Genomic DNA, 26,270 nt, shown 5'->3' with positions numbered 1-26,270 from the left:
CCAAAGGCCCCACCTCCTGACACCATCACATTAGGTGTTAGAATTCCAAGGTGACTTTGGTGGGGGGGACACAGACATTCAGACTGAACAAGGTGATATTTACGCTGAATCTTCACTTTATTTAAACAAGGTGTGTATGTTTGCCATGAACATACAGTCTATTATATTGAAGTCTGTTGGCATATGCTTCCATTTTAGCAAGCTTGGAATGAAGTGCAGCAATTTGAATGTCTGATTGAGATTATTTAAAAGGAATTTTTCTAGTAAAAGGAGTAAAATTATTAATACTGGGAAAGATAGGAGCCTTAGCTACCTGCTTCTACTCTGAGGTCTTAGGGACCTTTTCCTTAATGCACTAATTTAAGCAAAACATAATATTTTATTTCTCCATCTGCGTAGTAAAACTTCTGCTAATTGGAACAAGTGGGAGGATTACTTGCCTGGCTATGTTAAAAGCTTGAACAGGGGAATATATATATACACAGGAATATAGAGGACCTGCAAATGGTAGCTCAGTAGAATGACCCCTAGCATGTTAAACTGAATAAGGATACAACCCAATATGTATGTCTTTTTGAGAGGCTCACCACCCCGACCGTAAGGACCAAAAAAACTAGCCTTAATAAGGCTGAACTAGGCTTAATAGAAATTTTATGTTAAGGATTTGATAAAAAAATTATTTGAGATTACAGTGAAGGATGTTTTAACCTGAGCCATGCTGACTTGACCTCATTTTACGTTACCAATACTATTTAAAGATAATTGAACATTTTTAGAGAAATATTCTATTAAAGAGGTCAGTAGTCTCCTTTACTTCATCATTACTCTTTTTCTTTAGCTTCATTTTGGACAGACGGTGCAGGCTAAATACTTTGGAATATGTCTCAAAACCCAAACTGGGAAAATCTGATTTAGAAGGATTGGGCTGATGGGAATAGCAGAGCAAAGATCATAATTACATGTCAGTCAGCGGACACACTTTGGTGTGAGCTGAGGTCTCCGAGCTTTTTTGTAGTCTTTACTGTCTGGTAGAAAAGGAATGTGTGCATTTCACTAACATGTTTTTTGCACTTGGAGGTAGCTCCTGTGTCTTCTTGGGGGCTCAGTTTAATAAGATTAGGGGAATCCTGGCATGTTCAGGCTGTGAGCACACTCCTAACACATCTTATTTGTATGGTTGTGTTGCACTTGAGGAACCCGAGTCTCAGAGAGGTACAACGATTTATTGTAGCAAAACCTGTGATGGGTCTGACCACTCTATAAATTCTACTTTGCTTTAGGTCTGATGAAGGCCAAGGGAGGTTTATTATGCTAGAAAAGTGTTATTCTTTCCTTCAGAGCCCAACCTTTTCATTTTCTAATAGCTATTCTTTACGGACATCCGGCGGAATCTGTAAGTGCCTTTAGAGAAGATGTATGTATTATATTGCTTAACTTTACAGAAGTACCCCCACACCCAAACTCTGTCCTGATACTTTCAGTTCAGAACTGGGGTTAGGCTACAGCAGCCTCTGTACTAGTTCCATTCCCCCATCATCACTGTCACTCTCTAAAACTGTTTACACTGCTTTACCATGCAGACTCGGCTTTAAAGTTGTTACTTGAGAGTTTACTGTACTTTGGGTCCCCACATGTGTCTCTCTTTTGTGTGCATTTCCCACTGAGTAGAGTAGAGGTTTTTTGGAAAAGAAGTTTTGAGTGTGTGCATTTGAGAAATAAAGGTGCAAGGGAAAAGAAAAGCACATGCAAGGATGAAAGATATCCCTTCATATATGGAGCCCTGACTTTTGTCATGAACTTACTCTGTGAGTCCTATCACCTCTCTGAGCCAATATTCATTTACTCATTAATTCTGAAGCATGTATTGTATGTCAAAACATGGCAGGTATAATCTAGAAAAACACTGACACAGCCTCTGCCTTCTTGATTGTTTATGTTAAGAAGGTGGTCACTGAGTACTGAAAGTGGTGAGAAGTTGTTGGATGTGTGAGATACTTCAAAGCTAACGCAGTTAGAATTGGTAATAGTTTGGATGTGGCGGGGTGAGAGAAAGATAGGTCAAGGCTGACCTCTGGGTTTTCTGCTCAAATGGGGTGTTGAGTAGTAGTGGCATTTACTGAGATGTTGAACACGGAGGAGGAAGGGAGTGGTTTGTGGTGTTGTAGGAATTAAGGGTCGCTTCGTATAGGGACTTTAAATGCTTATTAGATCCTAAGTAGAGAGGTTGAAGAAGTAGTTGAGTATTTGAGAAGGGAGTCTGAAAGTTTAAGTTTGAAGATGGTCAGCATGTAAATCATGCAGCTGGGGGGTGATTGCTATGTTTGTGAGTGTGATTAGAGAAAAGGTGTGAAGATCAAGGTCGGAGACCTGGGGCCCACCCACAGTTTGGAGACAGGGAAATGGAGGAGGTTCCAACTTCTGAAAATGAGGGTGCTAGAACCTGACCCCTCTTTCTCTCTCAAAATTGTTACAGAGATTGTGTAAAATACTTTACATGAGCACACACTGAAAATTCTTACCATCTAATTGCATGAATAAATATAAGAGTAGGGGAAGTTACGTAGGAAAATCATTTTCCTACTTGACTTTTCTTCTGAAAATCTATTTGTTATGGGATTGGGCGAGGTGTGCATGAATTTGAGAGATAGCAGAGGATCCCAGTGTGTAGATTACGTAACTGTGAGGGAAGAGGGGGTGGGCATGGGGAGGACCTTTGGAAAAGTTTACAAGAGGCCTATAACAATGACGTATGCTTTAAATATAGTTATTTCTGTTTTTATCCATTCAAGAAAATAAATTTGCAGCCAAGGGATCATGATAATACCCTTAACAGGGTTATAGTAGTAAAAAATATTTAACACTGATATCGACATATATAAAGGTATACCCATGCATAAATATCATGTGTGTGTACTCAGTAGGAATTGGATACAGCTAGAGTTGTCTGTTTTTCTGTCATCTTCCCTTCAGTGGGAATGAGGCAGGGTTTCCTGAAAAGTGGGCTCTCTTCTGGGAAGACTCAGTGGCAAGTTGCCAGTGTGTCATATAACTTATCCAGTCACATGGTGAAAGAGAAGACTTGCAAAAAGATAGGGGATAAAAACAGGAAAATCAAATGGGTCAGAGGAGAAAGAAGCAAGGCGGAGGCAAATGAAGGCAGAGGTTCATTTGGGACAGAGTTGGGGATAGGCACCTCCACAGTTCTATTTTTGCCATAGGTAAAATTAAGCAGCATTTCCCTGTTAACCAGTTGATAAAAGCTAAAGGACAGCATTTCAGCCCCTCACTCTTCAGTTACTTTGTCAACAATTATTGGAAAATCTCCTGTGCACTATGCCCTGTACAAGGATCTAGGGATAGAACATAAACACTGGGCATAAAAGTGCCTTTATTCACAGATTTGTTGTTCTTTTGTGTTACATCATATTAAGAGAGACTTGAGAATATTTAAATGATGATGAGAAGAATTAAAAGGATGAAGGTGAAGGTATGAAAGGGGGAAAGGATGATCTGTTGACCAATGGTCAAAAGATGGAGTAGATAGGCAAGAGATCTCCCAGTTAAGAGGGGTGACAGAGACTGCTGCTTCTAAGCCACTGTTCTTCCTCTTTTTCCTCAGTAATTTTTAGCTGTGCATGTGGACACTCACAATAAAGACTAAAACTGACAACCTCCTTTAGAGCAGTATGAAACCATGTGAGTAAGTTCTGGCCAGTGGGATATAAGCACATGTACTATGTAGCATCTTCTTCCCGAAAGGAGAGTATGAGATTTTTGCTCCTTTTTTTTAATCCCTTCTCGAAACATGCACATCCTCTGAACCTACATAAGGTTCAGAGCTTCTCATATGAGTGGGATAATGAAAGGTACCAAGATTGAATGGGAAAACAGGAAGCCAAGTGGTTAAGTACATGAAGTTTAAAATCACATACCTGGTCCTACTTCCGGCTTTTCACTCAGGACATACATCAACTTAGACATGTTCCTAAGTCTCTGAGCCCCAGTTCCTTTGTTTGTAAAATGGGCTTCAAGAAATGCCATTGGGAGAACTAGACAGCCACATGTAAAAGAATGATACAGGACCAAACTTATACCACACATAAAAAACAACTCAAAATGGGCTAAACACTTGAACATAACACCTGAAACTGTAAAACTCCTGGAAGAAAACAGGCGGTAAGCTCCATGACATTACTATTGGAGAGGAGTTTTTTGGATTTGATACCAAAAGTGAAGGCAGCAAAAGCAAAACCAAGGAACTGGGACTGCATCAAACTAAAAGGCTTCTGCACAGTGGTGGAAACCATCAGCAAAGTGAAAAGGGAACCTACTAAATGGAAGGAAATATTTGCAAATCATGTATCTGATAAGAGATTAATATCTAAAATATAAACAAAACTCATACAATTCAATGTCAACCCCTCCAAAATATGAATGTATACATGATTCCATTTATATGAAATGTTCAGAATAGACACAGACTAATGATCACCAGCGGATGTGGTAGGGAGAGTGGAGAGTGGCCATTAATGGCATGGGGTTACTTTTGAGGGTGATGAAAATGTTCTAGAATTAGGTAGTAGTGATGGTTGTACAACTTTATGAATACACTAAAAACCACTGAAGTATACACTTTAAAACATTAAAAAATATTTAAAGGTATTCCCAGAGCAATTGTAAGTTAACAGTATATTTTAAAGCTTTGTCTATGGTTTGGTGCACAATTTATCATCTTCTGTAATAGAAATCAACATATTTGGTCCATACCTACTGTGAACCTGAGTTTTTCCATTTACTGGCCCAGTTGGATTGATTTGATATACCATATTTGACTATCATTTCCATCCTAGGCAACTCCCAGCACACTGAGTAATCTGAATATGTTTTTCCTTATGAGAAAGAATAATTAGCTGTGGGCTCCTTGATGGGTACCGTGGTGAGGGGAAGATGAAAAATACAAAGTTGAATTGGTTTTCACAGTTCAGTTAGGCATATAACTACAGTGTTATAAAGGTTTTTGAAATGCAGAATGGTATATTGTGTTCACATAGACTAGGTGAGTACTTCTGGAGGGAAGTGGGATGGTCAGGGAAGGCATCCTAGAAAGGGAAATGTTTAAGCATTCCTTCCATGAGTAATTATTGACTGTTTGCTATACACTAGGCACTGCTGTTTGGTGCTACGTGTAACCTGTTTAAAGCTCACAGACAATGGAGAAGACACAATTCTATAGACAGTTACAGAGCAGGGTTATAAATGCTGCTGTAAAAGGAAGCATGGGATGTTTTACCTGGCAGATGTGTCAAGTCAGGGAAGCCTGCCTTCCTAACTCAGCACAGCTGGAGTCCAAGTACAAATGGTGGTAACCACAGAAGGTTAGATCACAAGTAGCCTCGAAGGCTGTCTTTCCTAAGAGAGGAGGAAAGAGGAAGCATAAGGTTTTTAGATTTGCAGTTTAGAAATATGACTGGCTACATTGTGGAGATGGGAATAGAGGAAATGAGAAGGATGGCAGGAACTTTTCAGGAGACTGTTGCCCTAATTTGAGAAAGAAATCACAGAATGATGCAGAGAAGTGGAGGAAGACAAAACAGTTAACAATGATTGGGGCTTACCAGTGGGACATGTAAGCAGCCTGCGAGTCCCAGGACCTCTGTCCACTGCACTGTTGTCCCATCCATCTCCGTCTGATCCCAGCATACCTCCCCAGTCTTATCTCTGCCTCTCTGCATGAATGTGGACGAGTCTTCTGCCAACTGCCCCCAGTGGAGGCTTGCTCATTTTCTGTGTCCTGCCTGGGATCACACCTTTATTTTCACCTGGAACGGAGCTCATTTCTCTTTACCTGTCCCGTTCTCTGACTTATGAGGCCTGTGGAATCATTCCATGCTCTTTCTCCTCTGAAATCATAGTACTTAGTATCTCTGTTACTCATTAGCCAATAGTTACATTTTGCCTTGTCACATCTCTTAATTGCTTTTGTTCGTTAGTAATTTCTGAACTGTTTTAAAATTACAGCAGGTAGACTGACATAGTGATATGATGGCCTAAATAGTAGACTATGAATCAGCTCTCCTGAATCCCAGTACCAACGCCCAACTCCCTGTGTAACCTGGCAGAATTACCCCCGCCCCCAGCCCCAATTTGAGTAGTAACATGTAGTTGTCATAGAATACTTGGAAAAATCTTAAAAAGCATGCAAAATGAATTAACCCTCAATCCACAGCACCTGAAATAATCACTGTTAACAGATAATTTTTTCCCATGCTCTTATCTGCTTTTATTTATTTATTATTTATTTTTATTATTATGTTCTTATTGTGTCCTTCCCATCCTCCATCTTTTTTTCTCACTCTAGGGTTATATGCATGTATCTCTGCAACATAGCTGGGACTATCCTCTATATGCTGTTAAGTAACCTGCTTTTTTCATTAATATATTGTGGGGTTGCTGAATCAAAGCACGAGGATTTTTTTAAAAAAACATTTTTAAAAAAAGATTTTTATTTATTTATTTGACAGAGATCACAAGTAGGCAGAGAGGCAGGCAAAGAGAGCGAGAGGAGGAAGGAGGCTCCCTGCTGAGCCTGATGCAGAGCCTGATGCGGGGGCCCTGGGATCATGACCTGAGCCAAAGGCAGAGGCTTTAACCCACAGCCACCCAGGTGCCCCAAACATGAGGATTTTTAAGTACAGATTGACATGTGGGGCCCAATTGTCTTCAAAGAAGTTTGCACCAAAAACTGAATAGTAGTTGTCTCTGGGAAATAGGGAGAGAAACTTCTGCTTTTCAGTGATAACTGTCTGTATTGTTGAATATATATGTTTATTAATATAAGTCTAAATAACTTTTATAGTTTGAACATGACAGTAATTTATACCTCTACTTAATCCAGGCTTGAATTTGCATTTAAAAACAACTACATGACCTTTACTCATCAGATGAATTAAAAAATGGCATCCTATTATTTTAATTTGATGATTGGTAAAATTTGACCTTTTCACCAGGATCATTTGTCATTTTTTCTTTAGACCTTTGATGAGTCACTTAGTATCAGTAGGCCTTAGTTTACTTATGAGTAATATAAGAGGAATGATATTTGAAATTATTGTGAGGATTAATGGAGATCATGTATGGAAGATGCTTTGTAAGCTGTAAAAAGTATATAATTGTATTTATTGCTTGTGTGTTTATTGATTTTATATTGATTTAGATTAGTTAATGGTTATGAACAGTTAGGCCAGCTTTGCTTTTTTGCATTCATTGGGAGAAAGGCTAAAAAGTCAGAGATTCCTTCATTAGTATTTATTTTCGTGCCATGTAGGATTCATGAGATTTGGCTTCTTAGGACTAGGTTTGTGCTGCATTTCTACTATTTAATAGCTATGTGTACAGGTGTAATAATGCATTGAACACAAACATTTCTTTGGTCAAGACCAGTAACGTTCAGGGAACATCTGGCCGGACGCACATCAGAGTTCTGTGCACTGAGAAAGCATTCATGCAAGCTCATGAAGACCATCTGTTTAAATGGATTGATAGTACAAGGAACCTTGTCTATGCAGATTCCACTAACTGGATTCCCCCCACCCTATTCCACTCCTCATAGTTTTGTGAAATGAAAATTGGTCAAAATCATGATTCTAAGGCCTTGGAAGGTTAGTCTGATATGTTCTTCTGAATTATCAAAGGCAGATTAATTTCCATCCAACATGGTTTTTGTGAATTCTATATTTAGCTCTCTGGTAACCTGGGTACCTTGTTTGTCATTATCCAAAACGCTGAATTCTGGATAATAGGGAAACAGGGCTGAGTAAACAACTCCACTGAGTAATAGATGACCTCCGGGCCTTTTATTTCTGACACTGTGTTCCCTTTTATCCAAGGACAAGATGTTACAAAAATAATTCAGAGTGACTCCCAAGGGTAGCCCTATGAACTCCTTGGACTGTATGGTGGAGGAGGGTGAATCACCACAGCAGAATGTTGATTCCCCCGGTGCTGTTAGTAATTGTCCCAGCCAGGCACTTCAGCGGTGAGGACACAAGCAATGGGAAAGTTTTTTCTGACTCATTCACAGTGTAATTCGCAGAAGAAAACGTCTAGCTTCTCTCTCTCTCTCTCTCTCTTTTTTTAAAGTTGCATGCGTGTGCCTGTAGTAAAATATGATGTTAAAGCATGGATCTCCCAAATGAATATTCAAACTAGCTCTTACCAGTAGCAGTATTTGGGGGTATTTTGTCAGTCAATTTTTATTGTTCTGGATGTTCACACTGAGGGAAGAGGGATCGGGAGTCTCAGTGTCCAGTCCTATATATCCATGATTCATTTCAAGTAGTTTAAAACAAGGGTATTACTTTTCCACAATGAATTTCAGGTGTCCCTGTGCCCTTTCTTATCACTCTTTGTGTCTGAGACCCCACCCCACCCCCACAGAACACACATTCACAAACCAGGGGACTTTCTTGCTTCAGAGGAATTCATCTGAGTCTGGGGATTTGAGTTCTTCTTGGGCATTGTCTCCTCAGAGGAAAGTCCACACTCTTTAGGTGGCATTTGTGGTCCACTGTAAATTGACCTCCGCTTTCTTCCTTTCCTCATTTCTTTCTGTTCTACACAGACAGTCTGTTTACTCTCACAAGCGGGACTCCCCCTTTCCCTCTTTTGATGTTTCTTCATGTTTCCTTAGTCAGCTCCCATTCTCATCCTGTTTGTATCTTCCCCATCCTGAAAGGCCCAGTTCAAATCCTACCTCCTCCATATCTATCATACTGTTATGTGGCTACTGTGAGGCAATTGTTCCACGAGACCTATGTACATTATTTCTCACAGAGTTGTTGTTGTTGTTGTTTTTTTTTTTTAAAGATTTTATTTATTTGAGAGAGAGATATCATAGAGGGAGAGGGAGAAGCAGACTCGCTGCTGAGCAGAGACCCCCGATGCAGGGTTTGGTCCAGGATCCTGAAACCATGACCTGAGCTGAAGGCAGACACTTAATCGCTTGAGCCACTGAGGTACCCTGATCACAGAGTTTAAAACAATCCTGAAAAATAATTACTTTTATTTTTATTTTCAGATGAGAAAACAATCACAGAAAATTAAAAAGTAACTTGAACCTAGGTACTAAATGGCAGAGCCACTGTTTGGGTTCGAGTCTTCTTGACTTAAATGTTCAACTCCACATGCTAGTTTTCCATGAAGCCTTCTGGATTGGACTAACTATACGAGCCCCCACCTCATACCTTCTCTGAACATGCTCTTTTGGCTTGGTTGGGTATGTCTTGTGTTTGGCAGTTAATCATGTGTTATTACCTGGTCACATTCTTGGGTTACTAATTCTTCTTTGATGATAAATCTTTTCTTGCCTTCTTTTCTTCCAGTATAGCTTTGTATCATAGGCTTTTCATGATGAGTTTTGTTTGTTTATAATGACTTCATGAATGAGGTCAGGGAGTGTTATTCCTCGTAGTTGTTATTATGTTTATATTTTTCTGTTAAGTCCAATCAGTTGTCAAATCCTACCGTAATATTTATCTCTATAATAGTTTTAGCAAAGTATCCTCCTCTCCTGTCTTTCTACATATTTATTCCCTTACCCTTTTATTTCCTTTCCGCTTTTCAACAGGAAAATAATTGTAATGAATGGGGGTGCTGGGTGCCTTGGTTAGGCTTCTGACTCTTCATTTCAGCTGGGGTCATGATCTCAGGGTCGTGGGGCCAAGACCCCTGTCAGGCTCTGGGCTCAATGGGGAGTCTGCTGGGCATTCTTTCCCTTTGCTCCTGCCCGTGCTCATGCTCTCTGTCTCTCAAATAAATAAACCTTTTAAATCACTATTTTTTAAAGATTTTATTTATTTATTTTTGAGAGAGAGCAAGCATCAGCACAAGCACAGGCAGGGGGAGTGGTAGGGGGAGAAGCAGACTCCCCGCTTAGCAGGAAGCCTGACATATGACTGGATCCCAGGATTCCCTGGGATAATAACTCTAGCCAAAGGCAGATGCCCAACCAACTGAGCCACCCAGGCGTCCCAAAAAATAAGTCTTTAAAAAAAAAAAAAAAGTAATGATTACCAGGCATTGCCACTGAAGAGTTTGCATTGAGATGGATGACAGTTTGCTTAAATTCAAGTGTTGTCTGCTAGACAAAGGCTATTTGATAAAAGAATTATGGATACAGTCAGGCTATGGATGTGTTTGGGACGAGGGGTACAAAAAAATGTTTCATCGAGGTTTACAGATTGTAAAGTGAGGATTTATCTTGAGAAAAGGTAGCTGTATTTATTTACCTTTTTCAGTTCACTGGTAGAGAAATATAATTAAAGTTGATACAAAGGACTCATAATCGAATCCATGGTATACGCCACCTATCATCTAAACTTTCAAGACCTGCATAACTCCCACTCCCCAAAAATTCCCATTGGTGGCCATACACTGAGTCCTTCTGTCCATTCATAATGGTTATCTACATGAAATATATGGAAAATTTTGCATAGATGAGAAGTAAACAGTGGATTTTGAATTCTTTAGGTTCCTACAAAGCATCAACTTTATTGTGATTATAAAATTTGAAACTGGGGACTATGGGAATAAATCGTGGGCTTATGAATAAATTGTGGGTTTTAAGAATAGTGGTTATTGGCAAAATTTAAAGCATAGATCTTCTGTGCTCTGTGGTTATAGTTTCTGTGTTTTCTAAATCTGTGGCATCATTATATAGATTTTTTTTTTTAAGATTTTATTTATTTATTTGACAGAGATCACAAGTAGGCAGAGAAGCAGACAGAGAGAGAGGAGGAAGCAGGCTCCCCATCGAGCAGAGAGCCCGATGTGGGGCTCGATCCCAGGACCCCGGGATAATGACCTGAGCTGAAGGCAGAGGCTTTAACCCACTGAGCCACCCAGGCGCCCCCATTATATAGATTTTGAAGGTAACCAACTAAAGAGCTTTCTGGGAGAAGAAACTATATCTGGAAACAAACATTATGAGTGTAGCTTTGTACAGTGGATCTCAGTGTGGCTGTTTGGGATATTCTGTATACTGTGGGAAAAGAGAAACGATCTTCTGGGAGTCAGGAATTTCAGATGAAATACATTTCAGTATTTTATGTTCAGCTGGGGAAGGCAGGCACATTGAATATAAACTCTTGATTTCAATTCAGTCATGATCTCGGGGTCCTGGGATTGACCCTCACATCAGCTCCACACTCAATGGGGAGTCTGCTGAGGGTTCTCTCTTTCTTTCCCCCTCGGGGCCCTCCCCTTGTGCACATTCGTTCTCTCTCTTGCTTGCTTACTCACTCTCAAATAAATCTTTTTTAAAAAAGAATATAAACAGTGACTGTAAAGTAAATATTGTTGGTAGTCTTGTAGAATCCTTTAAACTAGTGTTTTTTAAACTAGTTTGTTATTCATTAGTGGACTGTGAAAACTGTTTTGAGAGACTTGTTTAGCATTTTAAAAATGTATTAAATAGTATAGAATAGAAATAATATAGAATAGAAAATGGAATGAATTGTGTATAGTAAGTCTATCTTTCTGTCTTTCTGTGAAACTGATTATTTGTCACACACATATACACAAATATACTGGAAAATATATTTTTTACTGTGGCTTATAGTCAAAAAGGTTTGGAAAGATGTTGTAAAGCGTGGCTGTTCGCACAGGATCTCAGATAGTGATGTATAACTAACCCTTACTAGATTCTCAGCTGAGCTGGGACAGACCAGACAGGTGAATGAGCGGTGGCTCAGTGCTCTGAGTGTTGACCTAGTGGTCAAGTCTGCTGCATTGATGAGGACAGAGTGCATTGCTCGTTGTACAAGTATGGTCCACTGAAGAGCTTTGCCTGCAGTTTAAGATTGGAGACTTGGTCGGCAGACTGTTTCAATGCTAACCATAAGAACTGATCATAGTTTTTTGGTTGAGGAGAGGTATAGGGGACCATTTTTCCTGAGATTTCTTATTTTTCTCCCCTAACTTCACCTGTCTTTTGAGGTAATAGCTGAGTTTGTTGAGACTATAGACTGGACTGGACATTTGCCATTTGTCTAGCTCTGAACTCCCTTCATTTCTAGAGTGATCATGTGTTGTTGCTGTGGAAGCTGAAGGAAATTGCAGACACATGACTGGGTGAACTTGGTGCAGCCTCTTGGATCCCCATGCCACAGGGCTTTGAATCTGGAGGGAATGGTGTGAGCATGTAGTGGGGGCTTGAGATTGTTCAGGGAAGCAGCAGAGCCAGGAGTCCAGTTGTGGTAATGGCCAGGGACCTGTGGTAGCCAAGCTAGAATGGTGTCCTGATGAGACTGTTCCTGTGTTCTTATAGCTTTCTCTTAATTCATTTTTATCCTAAGGTGAGTGGAACTGGTTTCTGTTGTTTGCACCCAAGAACCCTAAGTGGTTAAAGAATTACAGGAAAAATGTTAGATTGGTTTTTGCCCTAAAACAGCTTAGTACATAATAGAGAAGGGGTAGGTTAATATGCAATAGACACACGAGTAAGTTAGTAAAAGTTAGCAAGGGGTGAGGGGATTCCGTGTTTCCTGTGTATTCTATTAAATTACAGTTACCCTCAAACTTTGTCAGATGCATCATCAGCAAGAAGTTGTTGAAGCATGTCGTCTTGGAAATACAAATGAATGAAAAATTAGCTGTATTAAGGTGTGGCATATTATGGTTTCAGACCTCCTATTCTTTAAGGAACCTTGGAGGTCATCTTGTATTTCTTTTTTTTTTTTTTTTTTTTTTATTACACAGTATTTCAGCTCAGGAGGCTTTGGAGGCTTGCTTAAGACCAGGCAGGTCCTGACAGAACCAGGCTGGAACCAGGGCTCCTATGGGTGGTTTCGTTTCTCTTGTTGCCCGCAGGAGAAAGCTGGCGTCCTCCTGTCCTCATTTGGACCCTCCCTCACCTTTCCCTGATTCCTGCCTCTTTCCTACATGGTCCCTCCTTCTTATAACCCATCCCTGTGATTTTCTTTTTGCCTGGCTCTTTTCCAGAACAGCCACACCCTTCCTTTCTGTCTTTTAAAATCTTCTGTCTTCCTCAAAGCTGGAAACCGATTCCACTCTTCCTGATCACTGCACAGCCCTCTCTTACTGACTCTTGCTCTTCCTGCTGCCTGTCTGCATCCCCCCACAACTGCTGTCTGGTGGTCCCCCATGGATCTGTTTATCTTTCCAGCTGTTAATGGATGGCAAGGTTTTGGTGGGCTCGGTTTTAATCGTGATGCTTCTTTAGATTCTGCCAAAGCCCCGTGCCTTGACCAAGGAAATGGGGCAAAGTGAGAAAAGGCAATGAAGTCAGAGGCCGAGAAATGTGTTTGAGCCCCATCTTGCCACTCACTTGACTGTGGGACTGTCTGAACCTGAATCTTCTCATCTGTGAAAGGGGCTGTGAGACTCAAATGTGGTTATAGATGTGAAAGCCCTTTTAAACCATAAAGAACCCTGCAAATGTAAGGTTTTATTGTGATGGCACAAGTGCTTAATATGTATTTTAGGGATGAATGATTGAAAAGCACATAAGGTGAAGACAGGTCATTCTTCCCACTGTGTTTGGAGTGTCTCCTGCCACCATATTCCTGACCCCTATATTCTGTGTTCTCTAGTGACATTATAGATGTATTAGTGGTAAAAGAAGAAAAGAAAAGTAGCAAAGCATCTTGATACAATGTGGCTTTTAGGAAAATACTTATTGACTTTAATTAGGCAGAGTACTATATTTGCTTTGATCAGAAATTGTCTGTCAGGGTAAGCAGGCTCATTGGGAGCTGTGCAGAGAGCCCTGACCCATCGAGTTGGCATTGATTGTTTGATCATCCCTAGCAGTTTATTGTAAATGAAGCAGCACTTACGGTTCTCGGTTATTCCTGGAATTGCTGCTATAGTTAGAAGTGAGTTATTCTGTGTGGCAGGAATGGCATATAGAAAAGCCATAATTCTGACTTGCTGACAGGAAAAAATAGCAGATTTTGTATTTAGATTATGTCGTCCTTTTGGCTGGAATCCATCCACTCTGCACAGTATCTTGTGATGCTTTCATCGGAGCACTTACTCTAGGTCTCAGCAAGGCGGGGGGTATTGGGAGCAACTGACAGAAGTCACTTCCAGAGTTCCGTGGGAGCAGAGTCTCTAGTGAGGAGACTGGAAGGGAAGCAGAGATGCTTTCTTTCCCTAGCCTGGTGCCTGTCTTAGGCCTCAAGGAGAGTCTGTGTGCATGCGGGCTGTGCCTGGGTGCTTCAATTTTTTTTTTTTTTTTAATGACAGCTGTTGGGGCGCCTGGGTGGCTCAGTTAAGTGTCTGCCTTCAGTTCAGGTCATGATCCCAGGGTCCTGGAACCGAATTCCGCATCAGGCTCCCTCCTCAGCAGGGAGTCTGATCCTTCCTTTCCCTCTGCCTGCCGCTTTGCCTACTTGTGCTCTTTATCTCTGTCAAATAAATAAATAAAATCTGTTTTTAAAAAAATCTGTTAAAAAAAATGACAGTTCTTTCAGTCTCTGGAGGGAAAAAGCCTTGGAATGAGTTCAGTCTCCTAGGTGGATGTTAGGCTGTGAGAAATACTAAAAAGTCAGAGAAGACAGTGATGTAGGTGATCGGAGGCATTTTAAAGTAACTTTTGCCCTTCAGAGGAAAGAGCGATTGAAAGACCCCCCCCCAGTCTTTAAATAATTAACTGCTCTTTTGTTGTGTAAGAGTACCCCTCCTCCCCTTGCAGTGAAAAGACCCTTCCCCCAGGGTTGAATTCAATGTAACTGCTCTTTTGCCTTTCTGTAACAGCTTGGCTTTTAGGGCATGACACTTGACTCCTGTTTGAACAAGATACCCTCTCCTAATAGCAGGGGCATGGTCATGTAGGCAGGGGGCCACATAGTCACGTAGACAGGATGTCTTTCTGCTGAGTAGTAAGGTCTAACTTCCCCTTTTTGTCTCCCCCTCCCCGCCGCTCTCTTTGCGCGCGCGGGTCCCTGGAGCCAACCCGCAAACTCCAAGTATGCCTTTTTCAAAAGTTCAAACTGTCCACCAATCGGTTGCGCCCCACCCGGAACTTGTTTGTACCTGTCTATAAAGACCCGGGCACCACCCCAGCCGGTGGTGCTCAGCTAGCAGGAGCTGCTGACCACCCGCAGGCGAGCGCTGACCACCCGCAGGCGCCTGCGTAACAATAAAGAACCTCTTGCTGATTGCATCCAGTGGCAGTGTTGGATTCTTGGGTAAGGGGATCCGCGGGTCTTTCATTTGGAGGTCCCACCGAGATCATCGGACTCCTGCCCACGGATCCAACTGACTCCCACCGGGAGGTAAGCTGGCCAGCATTCTTGTCTCCTGTCTCATGTTCTCGTTTGTATCCAGTCTCGTGTTCTTGTTTGTCTCTAGTCTTGAGAGGCCTCTGTTTGACCTATACTGCGGGTAGCGGTATAGTGTTTGTACAACAGCGTGCGTTGTTGGATTGTATTTGTAGGCAGCTTGAGAAGGAGCTGACGAGCTCGGACTTCTCCCCTGCCAACCCTGGGGGACGCTCCAGGGTGTCGAGGGGCCCAATTTTTTGGAGCCCCTCATTTGTCCGAGGGTTATATCCGTTTGTCCGTTCCAGAGGAACCCCTCGGCCCTGGACGGAATTTGTCCACCGCAGGGAGATCTCGAGGCTCCTCTGGGCCGGTGGAAACCTTGCTTTCGGTAGCATACCGAAACCGCGCAGCGACCTTTTTGTTAATTGTTTTGTGTGTTCTACTCGTTGTCCTTGGTGTTTTCTTTGAGTCTAAAATGGGGCTTCTCCCTCATTCACTTCCCGTGTTAATGGCTATAACTGGAGCCAACTGGGGTTAGTCTTACTCGAGACAGAGACTATAAGGAATATTCCCAAGCAGCTGCCGAAACTCTCTTTGTTTCGGGGAAGTTTCCTTGTGTTCTCTGGCCTGACTTAGACTGCTTAACTCCTTCCCCCTTGCTGGTGGGAAAGCATGATGTCTGCTCCTCTGTTGGGGCTTAGGAGCTCCAAAACTGGGAATCCTTTCTCTGCCTCCTGGCGGCACTTTGTTTCTTCTGTTTCCCCCTTACGTGTTTCTGTACCAACGTGTGTGCAGCCTGCATGACTGGCCTCTAGATCATGCACCACAGCTCCTTCTCTCTCCACTGTCAAGGAGCAAGAACAACACCCCCTGGACCTAACACCTCCCCACTCCAGATCTTCCCACGCATGTCTCAGGTAAACATTCAAAGTGGAGTGGGTCCAGGTTGAACGTAAATCAATGTTGAAACTAAGTTAAGTTTGTTGGTTTAATTAAGATAAGATGTGTCTTTGAAGTTACAGCAGTAATCTATCAAAGTTTACTGAAGATCAAATAAGCTTGTGTTACTTGTTAAAATTTGTTAGCAAAGGAATGACTAAACTGATGGTTAATTGTCTGTCTAAAAGTTCTAATGGGTAATTGCTGAAGTAACTTTCAAAGTCTTTGGTAACCTGAAAGTTTTTTAAAGTTTTGCTTGGATGACAAATGGAATTAAATTGTGGACATCTAGGTCCTAACCAAACAGGATAAAATGCTAAGTCTTTAATTAGTGGATGTAGGTTTGTGCTTTTGACTTCTTACTGCAAAGAAACTAAGAGTATTTAAATCTGTTGGTAAACTTGTTTGCCACTTAACTGATTCATAAATTGCCACCTGAAGAATTCTGTTGTAACAGTTCACAATTGGTTAATAACTAAAGGTGTTTCTAAGAATACAAAGTTCTACTTAGTGTAACTAAGACTGATGGAAATAAAAGGAAACTCTAGGAAAGTAGATGATATGTAAGAAAGAAAAACAGCCTCCAAGGTAATTTAGCACTCTCCTGACCTGCCTCCACACAGATTATACTTCCAAGTATAAGGGCCATTTGGCCTTGAGAGATTAAGGAAGCAGCCCGACCTTGAGGGACTGCGAAAACACCCTGTTACCATCCTCCATTGCCTGTAACCATAGAAACTCACTCTAATCTGTAAAGAGTGAAAGGGGAGACTGATCACCTCCCATTAGCCAGAGACGCCCAAAAGGGGAGGGTATCCAACCTGTTTGAATCTGAAGAGTGCCTGACTGTGTGAATGTGTCTGTATGGCTCCACCACTTTGGCTACGGAGTCTGAGGGGGCTGCACCTTGAGTCTCACGGGGTGTCATATGGCATAACGGTCATCTACTCCACGGAGTAGCCTGGTCCGGGGTTTATGCGGACAGGCCTTAGCTAAGACGCTCCTAAATTCCCGTGAGGGATGCAAACAGGACAGCAGGGGAAAGATCCCCCCCGCCTCCCTTGTCTGCGACATCATTCATGATAGGAGAGAAACCCAGAAAACTCCTATCTTAAGACTGCACACTTAGAAGTAAAATAAAAAAAGGGAAAGACACTGGTATAAAATGCTGGTTTTCTTTCTGTTTAAAAGGGGCAAAGTTTTCTTAGCTAATTGATCTGTTAAAAAGTGTAGATGGTTTCCTCTTTGCCCGCCTGAAAAATTCAGTTCCCATGTTTTGTTTTATCAGGTGTTTAACATCCCTAATTATATTTAGGCATGTGTTTTTAAACTTTCTAAGGTTTTAGCAATTGTTGACAAGATTTAAACCAGTGATAAACATTGGGTTACATTTGGGAAAATGCTATAACTATTCTAGAGATTCTATGCACTTCCTAAAGTTTTAATGTTTTGAGAGATCATCGCTTGATACTGTAATTATGGAAATGTTATGTATCACAGAAATAACCTGATTTCCTTGCAGCTAAATTGTAAACTCCCATGTCTCTTTAGCTCTAACCATATCCATTCTGAGTTTTTGTAATTTATAATTGTTTTAATTCTCTGGTAAAATGAGTTTTATCTTCAAGGGGATTCCTGTAAAGGACTTTCAGGACAAATATAGATATTTGATATACTTGAAAGTCCTAAAACTGAAATGGGTAAGAATTTCCAGAACTGACTAAAGCCACATTCACCAGATTTAGTAACATGGGACTAAATGAACTAAAAGATTATAGTGTTGTGTCTCTTAATGTTTTGTCTTATTTTAAACATTGCCGGTTCTCTCTAATGTTTGCTCTTCCAGACTAGGGATACTTTTTCTTAAGTTATCTGTAACTTATAGAGATGTATAAGTGCTCATTTGTAAAAGTGCTCAAAGCATTCAAGCTTTTCTCTCTATATGAACCCTCTGAAACCAAAAGGTCTTAGTAAGTATTCTTTCTTCCATGGCAATCAGTCATTTGCATAAGTTCAATAAGAATCTGTTCTCCTTGTAACAGGAAAGAATTGGAAACACCGGTTATTTTACCAAGGCTTTGACTGGGATGTCATATTTGAAAAGACTCAGATATGACCAGACAGTTTAAAGGAACTAAGGTTGACTTTATGAAACCTGGAGCCATAAAGCCCCTTGGGACTGTTGGCCTGATACCTTGCTTACAGAGTTCCCAGCAGCCCCACCAGGTGAGTAAAGAATGTCACTCCTTGGTAGGTGCAGTCTCGGGAAGAGGAATTCGCCCAAAGGTATTGCAGGCATGCCTGATGGCAAGTACAGGGCTTGGCTTCTGGCCCGGAGAGGCTACTAAAAGTTCAACCTAGAGATTCCTTATACAAAGTTCCAGCAAAGCAGATTCTAAAAGATCTATTGATCACAGTCACTGTTCTTGCTGAGCTTATGTAAATAATGGGCCAAGTTTGTTAAAACTGGATTTGTTTCACAAGTGAATTAGTCCTGATTTGGCTATCTCTGTAAATGAGGATTATTTTAGAGAGAAAAATTGTTTTAGTAACACACCTTTATGGATGTTAAATTCTAGATTTGATTGTCTTTAAATGTTTACCTAAGCTAAACAATTTGAGGTAAACTTCAGAGAAGTTGTACAATAGCTTCTTTAGTTGATCTTACTGTTTTGTGGGGATATTCGCAGACCCCACGGCACATGATTAAACAACTGGAAAATGGGATTGATTCCCCTACAATTGTATAACTTAACTAACCCCTTATGTGTGGCTGGGATAATGAAATTGCCTAAAAGCCAGCCTATTGCACTCCATAGGATCAACTATGGACTTGGAGGCACCGTGGATGACCCCACTTTCTTTATGAGTGGATTGAATGATCCATGGGGGACTCCCCTTATCTCTTGACAAGTTCTCTCACTTGCCAGTGATCCTCTGTAATCAGGATATTGTTAAGGCTGGACCACTCAAAGGTCGTCTTCTTGGTTTCATCCCTTTGTCATATTTATCCTAGAGGCCACCTCTGTTGAGGTGCAATTGCAAATAGATGCTTTAGCTAAGCATGGAACAGCCCTCCTATAAAAGTGCCTCAAACCTCACTATGGAACTGTCCCTGACTGTAATAACTTCACATCAGGTCCAGATTTGTCTTAGAAGCCAAAGACCACCAATGGATGATGGAGGCCGACTTATTAAATACTGGGCTACACTAACAGATAAGCCAGAAATAATACTTAAAACTTGTCAAACTTTAAACCTAGTTACCTGTATGCCTGAACCTGACTACTGTACTTCTTTCTCTATAGAGCAAAAATGTTCAAAGGTTATTGATCTTGCTTACTCTATCTGGCCAGATTTAAGATGCCCCTGTTAAAAATATGAATGACAGTTTTTTTTCTGATGACAGTAGTTTTCATAGAAAAAAATAAAGAAAAGCTAGGTGTGCCAAAGTGCTCACTAGCACTTTTCAATTGCCAAAGCCTAAAAACATTAACACTGACTCCAAATATGCCTTCCTGGTACTACATGCCCATGGAGCTATTTGGAAGGAAAGGGGATTGCTGTCAATCCATAACTCCCCAATCCAATATGGGCCTAAGTTCCAAAACCCTCCTTATCGCTATACTAAGGATGGCCTTAGATGTCCTGACAGCAGCCCAGGGTGGCACATGTGCAATTATCAAGACAGAATGTTGTGTGTACATTCCAGACTATCACAAAAATGTCACAGGACTAATAAAAGACATGAATGCCCAGATTAAGGCTCTACAAGGTCTATCTCTCTCTTTTAGTGATTGGTTAAGTTCCTGGTTTGAAGGAGGACTATGGCCAAATCTCCTTTTCGGGCTTCTCATTATCGCCTTATTAACCTTAATATGTTGCTTTGTTCAATGTTTCTCTACTTGGTGCCGAGACTCCATTGTTGCAATGACTTCACCATGACAGACGATCCTTGTCGCGTGAGAGGACGCCTCTTCGCTGTCAGCACTGGATTCGGCTGCCTCCGCCTTTCCTAACTCCCCTATACATTCCTCCACTGATCAATATTGACCCCAGTAGGTAGGGACAGCTCTACGCCCCTATTCAGCAGGAAGAAGTTACAGAAGATGAGACCTTCCACCTTCAACCACCTTAAAGATTTAAGAGTCAAAATTGTTCAGGGGGAAATGATGAAGGAGCAGGAGGCTGGCTGAGGATGGAAAAGGGGCTGATGCCTTGCACCCCCTCTCCACCCTTCTCCACCGCGAAAACTGGTTCAACAGATTGCCTTGGCTTACTACTTTGTTGTCATCTATAATGGGCCCTCTCATCATTCTGTTATTAATTCTAACTTTTGGTCCTTGTGTCTTAAACAGGTTAGTACAGTTCATTAAAAATCACCTGTCTGTTGTTCAGACTATGGTACTGACACAGCGATACCAACTCCTCAAGCAAACAGAGCCCCGGACTAGCTCAATGCAAGGGCAGGACATGCAAGAACAAGACGAATGGATATAAGATTCTATCCATGATCAAGAAAAAGGGGGGAATGAAAGACCCCCCCCCAGTCTTTAAATAATTAACTGCTCTTTTGTTGTGTAAGAGTACCCCTCCTCCCCTTGCAGTGAAAAGACCCTTCCCCCAGGGTTGAATTCAATGTAACTGCTCTTTTGCCTTTCTGTAACAGCTTGGCTTTTAGGGCATGACACTTGACTCCTGTTTGAACAAGATACCCTCTCCTAATAGCAGGGGCATGGTCATGTAGGCAGGGGGCCACATAGTCACGTAGACAGGATGTCTTTCTGCTGAGTAGTAAGGTCTAACTTCCCCTTTTTGTCTCCCCCTCCCCGCCGCTCTCTTTGCGCGCGCGGGTCCCTGGAGCCAACCCGCAAACTCCAAGTATGCCTTTTTCAAAAGTTCAAACTGTCCACCAATCGGTTGCGCCCCACCCGGAACTTGTTTGTACCTGTCTATAAAGACCCGGCACCACCCCAGCCGGTGGTGCTCAGCTAGCAGGAGCTGCTGACCACCCGCAGGCGAGCGCTGACCACCCGCAGGCGCCTGCGTAACAATAAAGAACCTCTTGCTGATTGCATCCAGTGGCAGTGTTGGATTCTTGGGTAAGGGGATCCGCGGGTCTTTCACGATCCTTGGAATCAGGAGTCCTGTGCTTGACTTCCCGTACTCCCACTGACTGGCCTCAAACCTCCCCCGCTTCTTATGAGAATTAAGTGGAAAGTGCCCAGCTCCTCTCATGAGATGTTGCTGGTGCTTTGTATAGACTGGAGTTTCCTCTCCTTGATTGGAACTGTGTTCCATCAAGATGTAATCTGTTTAACAGAAGTTAGGGCCAGAATGTGAATGCTTGCTGCCTGGTAAGCTCTGCATTAGGCTCTTTATTTGCATTAACTCACTTAACCCTTTATAACTGAGAACATGCTAAGTAGCTTGCTGAAGATGACAGGAGCTGGTAGGTGGGGAAGGCAGGATTCACACCCTGCTCAGGATGGCTCACTCTCTTCATGGCCCTGCTAGATTTATGAAGTGGAACTTCATTAATGGCCAGGCTTTTGCTCTGAATCCCTGTGTATTCTTTTGTTCTTCAGAGAGGCTCACAGCCCAAGGCCTTTGCCATGAAGCCTACAATATATTGCTTTAGCACTTAACACCTTTCTGGGTACTTCCACATCAACAGCCCTGTTTGAAAAAGGCATTGTAGGAGCTCAATGAAGACTTTTTGAAAGATCTTTCTGATCCTTTAGGCATGCTTCCTTTAGGATGTTTCCTCTCAGGTTGAGGAATCAGGAAACTGAGGCTGAGAGATTAAAATGTTTTGTCCAGGGGCACACTTGCTAGTTGTGTATCAGCTCAGTAATGTTGCTTACTTTGTTACTTTCATCTTTTCTTTAACAACTGCAGTTGATCTTTAAATAACAGAAAATTTTATTATTTGATAGACACAGCGAGAGAGGGAACACAAGCAGGGGGAGTGGGAGAGAGAGAAGCAGGCTTCCTGCTGAGCAGGGAGCTGGCTGTGGGGCTCCATCCCAGGACCCTAGGATCATGACCTGAGCCAAAGACAGATGCTTAACAACTGAGCCACCCGAGCACCCCCCCTTACGATTTTCTTGATAACGTTTTCTTTGCTAATTGACTTTATTATAGGAATACAGTATATAATATATAAAACATACAAATATGTGTTAATTGACTATTTGTGTTATTGGTAAGGCTTCCAGTTAGCAGTAGGCTATTGGTAGTTAAATTGGAGGGGGGAATAAAAAGTTATATGCTGATTTTTGATGTGGGAGCAAGTGTGCCTAACCTTTGTGTTGTTCAAGATTCAACTGTATTTGATTATTTATTGATTATCTAATATGTGCTGGTGACCAGCACTGACCAGGACAAAAGTCCCTACCCTCTTGGAGCTTGTATTGTTATGTTAGGTTTCCTCCCTGGCCTTAGGGCTGTGCCTGCTGAAATAGTTTTTTAAGGTCTAAGAAATTTAGTCTTAAAATTTTTTAGGCAGCTGATTTCAGGAAATATTTCTAAATTACATATTTTTCTTTTCAATTTTTCTAGGTTCATACTTTAACTTTCAACTTTTGTATTTTCTACTTCAGAAACCAAATTGTAAGGTTTTTACGGCGAGATAAACACAACACCAGGCAAAGTAGGTGCAAGGCAAGATTTATTAAAAACGCTCTCCCGCGAAGTTTCAGGGCTCAGGAGAAGGGGAGCCAGGAAAGTTGCACCGGGAGGAGGTGGGCACCCTCGGGCGAGGTTCTGCGACTCTGGAAAGCAGAGTGGGGGAAGTCGCACCCAAGGCATGGAGGAGGGGACTTTTAAGGGTCCTCGAGGGAAGTTCAGGGGTCTTTTGGCAAGGTTCCCTTATTTGGATATTTCACCTGCTCTTCGGGGTCCCATTGGTCCACTGGAGCCTGGGGCGGGGGTCTCAGATTCCCGCTTGTCAGGGTCCCATTGGGTTCCTGCTTGGGTCTTTGTTCTCCTGTCCAAGCTCAGGTTTTGTGGCGGGAACTTTCGCCATCTTAAGTAGCCCTTTCTGCCAGCCCAACACAGACCAAAAGCTTTGATTCCTTTAAGGTGTACATATAGTGACTCACTGTGTGTGTTTTAGTAAAAACAACCAGATACCCAAAGTGTTGTAGTCTGACTCTTGTCATTGATTTTTAACCATCATCCAGTCTGTTTTTATTGTGTAAATCTGACAGTGGCCTTTGGCCAAAAGCCATCCTATTCTGATCATACTTATGAATATTAACATGGTCTATTTCTATGTCTCTTCACTATTCAAAGTTTAATTGTATATTCTTCCCTTACACAGATACCTGTATTTCAAAAGATGTCCTTGACAATTTAAGAGGGTTTATCTTCAGACTAATAGATTTCTAGGAGTTTAACATCTTGGAAAATAGTTGTAAAATTCCTGTTGTAGCCAAGCCCTGTTCAGACCCACAGAGTTGTGTTTTGTTTCTGTTAGTTCTTCCTCATTCAGGAAGTATCAGACTTTGTCTCCTGTATGAGACTTTGTAAATCAAAGAATTGTGAGACCCCACAAAATTTCCCTGCTCCCCCTTTTTAATGAAAAGTAACATCTACAAGACCAGGAAAGCAGTCCTCTGATCATAGAAATAAAAGCAATTTTTTCAAAAACTTGAAATTTTGTAAGTAAATTAGTGTGGAAGAATTCACTGCTATTATCAAAGAGCTTTTGATTACTCACTCTTATTCTTCCCATTTTCTGAGCTTCTTTGCTTTGGGAATGGGACCCAGTGAATCTTATTATTTTTAAAGGGTATCATGCGATTCCTGCTGGTCAGTTTTTTTTAGCATTAAAGATTTTCTTTTTGTATCTGTAACAAGAAACTTAAATTGATTTCTTGGAATTATCCAGCGTATTTAGACACTGATCTTGCTCTTTCCTACCTGTTCTTAAAATAAATAGAGAGCATCTTGCTTGCTTTATGTGGAAAGAGATGTTATTTGAATGAAGCTTTTGCACAGTCTGTAGCAGCAAAAAACTCATCCTGAATGAGGACAGGTGTCATTTCATATAAAGTGGATCAGCAATTTTAGATTTAAGTACTGATAAGAGTGTCTAGCATGTCTTTTAAGTGCTTTATGGGTGTTTTTACATTTTTATCATTAGAGTGTCAGTTTTTTGGGAGCAGAGATTTTGTTGTTATTGAATCAGCATATAAAAACATCATAGTAGGGGCGCCTGGGTGGCTCAGTGGGTTAAAGCCTCTGCCTTCAGCTCCGGTCATGATCCCAGCGTCCTGGGATCGAGCCCCACATCGGGCTCTCTGCTCAGCAGGGAGCCTGCTTCCTCCTCTCTCTCTGCCTGCCTCTCTGCTTACTTGTGGTCTCTGTCTGTCAAATAAATAAATAAAATCTTTAAAAAAAAAATCATAGTAAATGTGTATTATCTAGAAATTCTGTTACTGATCCTGTTTTTCTTAAGAGTTTAATCTCTAGGGTAGTGCCACAAATCAATACCATTTTATTGTCCTGTCCAGTAATACTGGAGGTCAGTTTGAAAATTAAGTACTCTCTGATTTCAATATAGTGTGGCTTGCAGTAGAGAAGGCTAATGGAAAAAGCAAACTCTCCTTTACTATAGGTTTTCATATAATCCTAGTTCTAGAAAAACCTTGGTGATTTTTGGCTGACTCTCAAATCTTAGATGAGGCTCAGAACAGCCCTGTGACTTTTGAGTTCAAATTATAATATGCAATCTGATGGTGCATTTTAAAATCCTTTGTGAGTTATAAAAGGATTTATGCTGTAGTCTTTGTTAAAGAGCTGGGGGCTGGTGGAACCTATAGCTCTCTTCCCGATCTGAAAAGCTTTGAGTAAGTGTCCCTTTCCTGATTTGGGGCAGGCTTTTTTTTTTTTTTTTTAAGATTTTATTTATGTATTTGATAGAGAGATCTCAAGTAGGCAGAGAGGCAGGCAGAGAGAGAGAGAGAGAGAGGGGAAAGTAGGCTCCCTGCTGAGCAGAGAGCAATGCTGCTCAAAGGCAGAGGCTTAATCCACTGAGCCACCCTGGTGCCCCTGGAGCAGACTTCTTAATGCTTTAGAGCATGGAGTCCATCTGGTACATTTTCATTCCTCCGTGGCAGTAGCATATAATAGCATGCTTCCAGGAATACTCAGAGAGGCCCCAGACGTGTTGTTAGCAAATACTGCTGATGAACCAATAGTGCTGTGCTTTGCCCAGGTCAAAAAGAGTATTAGAGAGTTTTTCCCCATTTATGAAGCAGGAGGGATGAGACTAGCCCCTTCCTTCTACAGGACCTTTGCACATGCTAATCCTTTACTGTTTTCTCCCCACCTCCCTGGATATCCATTACATCTCAGCTCAGTATTACTTCGCTCTTGAGTCCGGCACCAGATGACACTCTTCTTATTATATCTCTCTCTTTTTCCATCATGGCCTTTTAAACTCTTTATCATTACCCCTTTATGTGCATCATTGTTTGATTCCACTGTAGACTGTCCGCTCCATGTAAGCAGGGACCATATTGTTCCTTTTCTTTATTGTGGCCTCCTAATATAGGTCAGTTTCTGGCAATGAAGAACTGCTCAAAATAATGAATTTCCTAAATGTGACATTTGAAACTCTGATTCTGAGCTGAAGCAAAGTGTTAATTAGCATGTAGCTAATTTCACATTGCTCTTTTGATGCAGGGCAGGGTATCTGTTCACATAATTAAAATAATTGATTATATTAATTTTTTAAAACCTGAGAGTATAAGGATTTATTCTTTGACTCTTGTTAACATTGTCCCTGTCAAAATAGCCAAGTCGAAATTGTCATATCAAAATTCATACTTGTATCCTCTTCCTGGCCTCCAGAAGATGACATTGTGACAGGATTGATTTTAAATTGCTTTTATGTTTTCATTTGTGCCATCTCCCACTTTGATCATAAGGTCCTGTGGGAATACTGGCCTGCAGCCTTGGAGGTTACCCATACTCATCTCCTTTTCCCCACCCCCTTTGTACTTCTGCCATGTACTGCTTGGGATTGTGCAC

At 41.5% G+C, this 26,270-nt stretch overlaps 1 protein-coding gene across 3 annotated transcripts in view; it reads left to right on the top strand.

The window, feature by feature from the left end:
* Positions 1-26,270, top strand: part of JAK1 (Janus kinase 1) — a 127,364-nt gene that overhangs the window by 50,858 nt on the left and 50,236 nt on the right. The window lies entirely within an intron of this gene.

This window comes from Mustela putorius, unplaced genomic scaffold (genome assembly GCF_011764305.1).
Source record: "Mustela putorius furo isolate JIRA1106 unplaced genomic scaffold, ASM1176430v1.1 tig00003853_pilon_pilon_pilon, whole genome shotgun sequence".
Classification (NCBI taxonomy): Eukaryota; Metazoa; Chordata; class Mammalia; order Carnivora; family Mustelidae; genus Mustela; species Mustela putorius.
This window is presented reverse-complemented; position numbering and strand designations above follow the sequence as displayed.